We start from the raw sequence: 6,547 nt of genomic DNA on the forward strand, positions 1-6,547 counted from the left end.
TAGTGAAGACTTTAGACACACACAATGGTCCTAATTACATATGAAGACATATGTATATAAACAGTTAGTGATTATAACACTAATCAAACATGTATAAACATCCTAATGCAAGGAAAACACTTTGGTCAAGTGCTAGGAGGCTAATGGGTTGAAACAAAGGAGTGCAAGACCTCATATGGAAGTTTATGGTCTAAAGACCATGTGTGTTGGTGTTTACAGCCCGGGGGAGTAAACGCCTAGCCGTAAACTCTCTATAGGGTCCCTAAATGATGCTTAAAATTATTACAACTTAAGTGGTGAAGTGCTTTTAGGCTTAAACAAGTGTTTGGGCTTCTTTTTAACTCCTTTGAGGAGTTCACGGCCCATGAACCAAATCCCATGGAGATTACGGCCGTAATCTCCCTTGTATTGGTGTTTGTGGTGTTTTCAAGTCCCTAATTTAACTAGGAACTAAACTATGCTAGTGTACAAGGCTTTAGAAGAGTTTATAGCACCATTTGGCACTATTGTTTGGAGTTCACGACCCTGGAACTTCTTGGGCCGTGAACACCTTACTCTTGGTGTTCTAAGGGTGTTTTCTAGTCCTAAACTCATTAGGGTACATGTCTAAATTAGTCTCTTGGCTTAAGGAAGGCTTTTAGGGTGTTTTGGCATAAAAAATGGAGTTCACGGCCCAAGAACATCCTTGGCCGTGAACTCACTTTCAACCCTTGATTCTTGATGTTTTGGATGCCTAAACCAACTATGGGTAGTCTGAAGGTTCATTTCCAAGGTTTGGAGGGACATTGGGCACACTTTGGCCCTTATAAAAGAGTTTACTCTCCAAGTGTTCTTGGGCGGTAAACTCTCAAATCTTGGGGTTTTGATCCGATTTTGATGTTATTAGGCACAATCTAAGCTATATATTACAACTAGATAGAAGTACTCATGATTTGGGATGAAAACCCGAAGATCCGTGAGAGAGAATTTGGCTTTTCTCTAGTTGGAAATGTAACTAATGAATGAATATGGTTCAGATTTCTATATATAGTCCTGGGATTTTTGGCAGAAAATATTTTTATTCCGGAGTTGAACCCTAATATCATAGAGTATTAGAATAACAGTGTTGCACAAAACCCTAGTGCATCCACTCTCCTAATATCTCCTTAAGTGTAAATCCTGAAATACTCAAACTTATACCTAAAAGTCTGGAAATTCTCTGTAACTGTTTTATTTCTATTGGCTGACTATGGTTTGTACCGAATGGAAATTTCGGCTTGTCACACCAAGTATGGCATGTCATAGTAATTGTCTCCATCACCAAGTTTAGCTTGCTTTTCACTAACATTAGCCTAAAAACCAACAAAAATTACACTTTGTAACTTTGATACAAAAAATAAAGTTAAAGCCACAATAGTGAAGTTTTGTATTTGCTTGACTACTTGTTTAATTTTGATTATTTATTTGTTTTGGAAAGTTTCTATATGAAAGCAAAAAGATATACCCCCCCCCCCCACACACACACACAAAATCTAGTTTTAACATGTTTTTTTTCTAACCTGACGGCAACTATAACTGACCTGAACCCTCACCCAATGAAAATGAAAACTAATAATTTGTACAACAAATATTAAGCTTTGTATCTTTGTTTACAGCTTTTTTTAATGCATCTGTGTAATCTTTACAATTTGTTTGTGTCCTATGTTCGGGTATTTACATGCAATTGCAAAACTATTTGGCACTTTGGAAGTGTCCTATCTTCGGGTATTTACATGCAATTGTTTGTGTCCCCTGTAATACACAAAATTTAATTTGGAAAAACTAAGATGTCAGTTCCTTCTATGTAAGCTAGAAACATTGGATTTAGGTAAGTTACCAAATCTTGAACTGAAGTGTTAAGGAAATCATCCTTGATTTTCTTCCCCTGTAATAGATAGGGGATGTAATTCTTGAAAATCATGTATATTGGAAAGGAAGAAAGTTACCTAATGTATAATAAAAGATCAAATTTTATATATGGTTTGGAACTCTTTAACATCAACTATGAAACTACTTAAGAACAAAAATGAGTTCGGATAATAACAATTACTGAATCTACCATGATTTTCCTGCAGCGTTTGATATAATATCGTTTAATATCCAAAGATGAATCCCAGCTTGAACGCCAAGAGAAATGGCCTCCACGGAAGAAACAAAATGAATTCCTTTAAGCAACTCAATTACCATCTTGTATTTTCCGAAACGAAACAAGGAATCAGATCATCAATCGTAGAAATCAAAAGCCACAAATGGAACCAATTAACTTTAGATCTTTGGCCCAATAGTATCAATCAAATCGATAATAGTTGTCATTCAGCAAAAAACGACATAGATAATATCAGTGTTGCAGAAATCGGCCTTGGCGGCCGATTAATCGGCGATTAATCGCTTGGCGGCCTTAAACCGATTATGATTAGGGTGCTTGGCGGAAATTGGTCAAAATCGGTCAAAGTCGGCCTTGGCGGTCCTTGGCGGTCATAGGCGGGATTTTTTTAAAAATTTCAAAAAAATTTAATTTTCAAAATTTACATCAAAATTTTAAATTTTCAAATTTTAAGATATTAAACTAAAATTTTCAGAATTTTAAATTTTCAAATACTTGGTTTTTTAGGGAATATTAATTTTTTTAAATGATTTTATTAATAATTAAGGGTCCCCGATTAATCTCTGATTAATCCCCGCCTAGTCCGATTAATCGTTTATCGCCAGTCGATTGCCGAGCTACCGCCGAACGATTTTTACAACCTTGGATAATATATAATTTGCTTATAAATTCATAAACATTGTGTGTTAGTCATTATTATAACTAATTCATGTACAGAGTCTTCACATCATTTTACTATCCTTATCCGATCATGTGCATCAACCACAATTAAGCTTTCATTTGTAACCTCAATCTTATTCGATAGAAAGGAGTGGTGGAGGAATTATTGGCTATAAATTGAAGCAAACAATACTGAGAAATTAACTAGATTGAGAAGCAGGGTTTAATCAAACATGCTTCGGTATATTCGGATAGTTAATAGAATTATAAATACGAAAATGGAAGTACCTGGACTAGTCGGAAGTGGTCATTTTTGCAAGGGGATCCATCTGTAGATCTTAGTAAAGCAAAGTAAAATTCCTCTTACACATTCATATTATAACGGCTACTTACAAGAATATTCATCAATCGCTGGCCCTTCAACTGTCTGGCACACACAGAACATTAGTGTCCTGAGATATTTCTTCTATAGAGCATCATACACACCTAAAAAAATAGCTCGTGAAAAAAATCAGTAATAAAAACATATAAACTCAAGCTTAAAAGCACTAGAGAATGTTTATGAATCAGTATACCTTACTTCATCCAGTCAATTAGTCTTTTGGACTCTGCATCCATAGGTATAAAAGATCTTCACTAGAGAGACCAACATAATCCCACACACATTGTGTTTTCGGAACCTGAGTGTAGCAGTGTTGTGTTTGTTTCCAATGTTCAGCTGCATGCCCATCTTTATACCTCCCACACCCAACAAACCCACACGGAAGACATATCCACAAATTTTCTGATGTTTGACAAATCAAACATTTTGACTTTTCAGGCTACTATTGATAATAACGAAATACGTACAGCAACATTATTACCATCAACATTGAAAACTAAAATTAAATAAACAATATGTTTTGTAAAGATCAGTTTATTTATGCCAATTGTCAAGTAATGATTTTTAAACTTACAGGGCATGAAGAACCCTATTCTTACCTTGGAAGATGTCGAACCCTATTCTTACCTTGGAGTCGATGCCTATACAGAGAAAGGTTGGAAGATATCGATGCCTCTAAACACTACACGAGAGGATGCTCTGCTGCAATGGTTCATTTAACCTAGATACAATAAGAAATTAGAACATGTCAAAGGAGTAGGGGGTGGATTTTTTTCATTGCCAAAAACCTAAGTTTTATGAGAGAGATTATGAGAGGTGAAAGATTAGTCTGGTTTTTAGGGTAATGAATAAGGCTAGGGTTTGTTGGTAGTGGCGGGAGAGAAGAAGATAGCTCCAACGAAGGTTAAAAATATGGAGCAAGGAAGAAGGAAAGGGTAAGAAGACATCGTCATGAATGGCCAATGGCTATGTCTAGGGTTAGAGAGAGTGAGAGGAGGGAGAGAATGGCTTTGTACGATTTTACGAGAGATAAGGTGATCCAGAGGAGAGAGTGCAGAAGCGGGGCATTCAAAAATTTAGAAATTTAGAATTTTAGAATTTTAGAGGATCCCTCTTTAAAAACGCGCGTTTAGTTCAAAAAAAATATAAAGCGACATTTGTAGATGACACACAATTAAAATAAGCGCCCTCTGTATTTTTAATTTTGATTTGTTTGACACTAATTTTAGGGCACGCAAAAATACGTGTCCTCTATCCTTCAAATTTTGGAAAGCTGACATTAGTTATTAGGGCACGCACAAATGCGCGTCCTCTATCGATGTGTGTCATTATTTGCACATCGTAAAAGGCTGTTTTTCTAGTAGTTTATTCTCCAAGTCAGCGTCAAGAATCATGAAGATTCCATTCACCACGTCGTGGTTGTTGGGAATCCGCATTTTCTCAAAACACAAAAGTCGTTTGAAATTTTGTCTAGCTTTCAGATCATTTTGAATCTTGTCAATCGGATTTACGAGTCATGAGATATGGCCAAAACAATGACGAGGTGTCAAACTGCCAGCAACATCATTTTTGTCTTTTTGTGCTCCGTCCTCCTCCTTTTGCATCACAGCTCCCATTTTAACTGTAATTGAATATTTTCAAGGATATTAAGTACTGTATATCTAAAAACATAACATTTTAATCAAATATATTAAGATAATTACCTAAAATATATAGTTAAATATGGTCATATCATTGTCAATACAAAGCCATTCCTCCATGCTGGATGAAGTCGGATCTTTGGGTGCTTCGAGATGGTTAGCGATGCCGAAACCACCACAATGGGTATGAAATAGTTCCCTCCATTAGTCATGGTTCACATTGATCGTTGTCTAGGATGATAGGAATTGATTGGCAATCCCATAGTGTTTACTGTGATGTTATTGGTGAGAGGAGTATCGCTTGCAACCATTTTGAGATACGGAAGAAACTTGGAAAAGAAGAGAATGAAATTTAAGAAGATACAAAACCGAGGAGATTGAGTTGGTTGTTATGGTGACAAAGAGAGAATGTTTTAGAGAATAGTATTAAGGTGTCATACCATAAAAGAGGGATAATTTCCCATGTCGATCCTCATTAAATAAATATATAAGTACAATGTGGGTTAGACTAATGCAAAATGCAATGGGTCTAAGTGTAATACAACTACAAGTCTACAAATATAATACATACATACGTAGATTTACAATAATTAATTGTTACTTGACTTTTAATAACATTTCATATTATGCAAAATGAAAACTTCATAAAATGAAAGTAAATGTTTAAAAGTATTTTACAGGTATATAACATCAATTTTCTATTCAACACAATTTTGAAGCTTTTGAAGTTTTTATGAGATTTTTTTCTATAAGAAATGGGGTCTTTGACCTTGTTGATATTTAATTATTTATTACAAGATGATTGTAACTTTTATGTAAAGTAATAATTTATTTGTAAGCTACACTAACACTATTAGAAACACTTTTCTCTTGCAAATACTTCTCTTGTAAATACATGGCAATGGGTTGATTTAGATTTTTTAACCTATTTATAAATGAGGTTAAAGATTTCAAATCACGTTTAAATAAGTTGATATCTCCAACCCAATTTAATCTTTCAAATAATGGGCTGTTATCGGATTGATTTGCTTATGTATTTTTTAACATAACATTTTAAATAAATGAGTTAAACTTGTATTAGCCCATTTAAAATAGAAAGTAAGTAAAGTAAATAAAAATTACACCATTTAAATTAGTTCCAAACTTGAATAAAATTTTAAAGTGACAAAAACATAATCACGATTCATAAATACAAATAAATTGTTCAAATAACATTAAAAATATTTAATTCCAAAGTGATTTAGAGATGAGCTAGTGTTTTTCGCGCAAGAAAAATGATGAGAAATAAGATTGTATTGTTTTCTAAAACATTAATATAACTTTATAATTTGTAAACTAATACTTAGATTAATATATTATAATATTTAAGTGATTATTAAATTAAATATATATTAAAGTTAAATAGGTTGACGGGTTGAAAATGAATGAATAATTTTTACAAAACCCAAGTTGTTTAATTAAATGAGTTAGATGGCCTGACTCATTTAATTTAAGTGAGTTGAAAATTTTAACCCAATTTTCTAATTACTATTGGATTGGATGTGTGTTTGGTTGATGGATTGATTCGGTTTTTTTCGGCTCTACTTCGGAGACAATCAATTAAAGCAAAAAAATTGCCAAGCACAATCATTTTGGGGAGGTTATGTCTCATTTGAAAAGCAAAAAATGATGTAAGATTGAACAATAAAAGACTAAACACATGTAATTGTAATTGTATTGGAGAACTTGGTAACTAATACATTA

The sequence above is a fragment of the Lactuca sativa genome, chromosome 5, assembly GCF_002870075.4.
Source record: "Lactuca sativa cultivar Salinas chromosome 5, Lsat_Salinas_v11, whole genome shotgun sequence".
Lineage (NCBI taxonomy): Eukaryota > Viridiplantae > Streptophyta > Magnoliopsida > Asterales > Asteraceae > Lactuca > Lactuca sativa.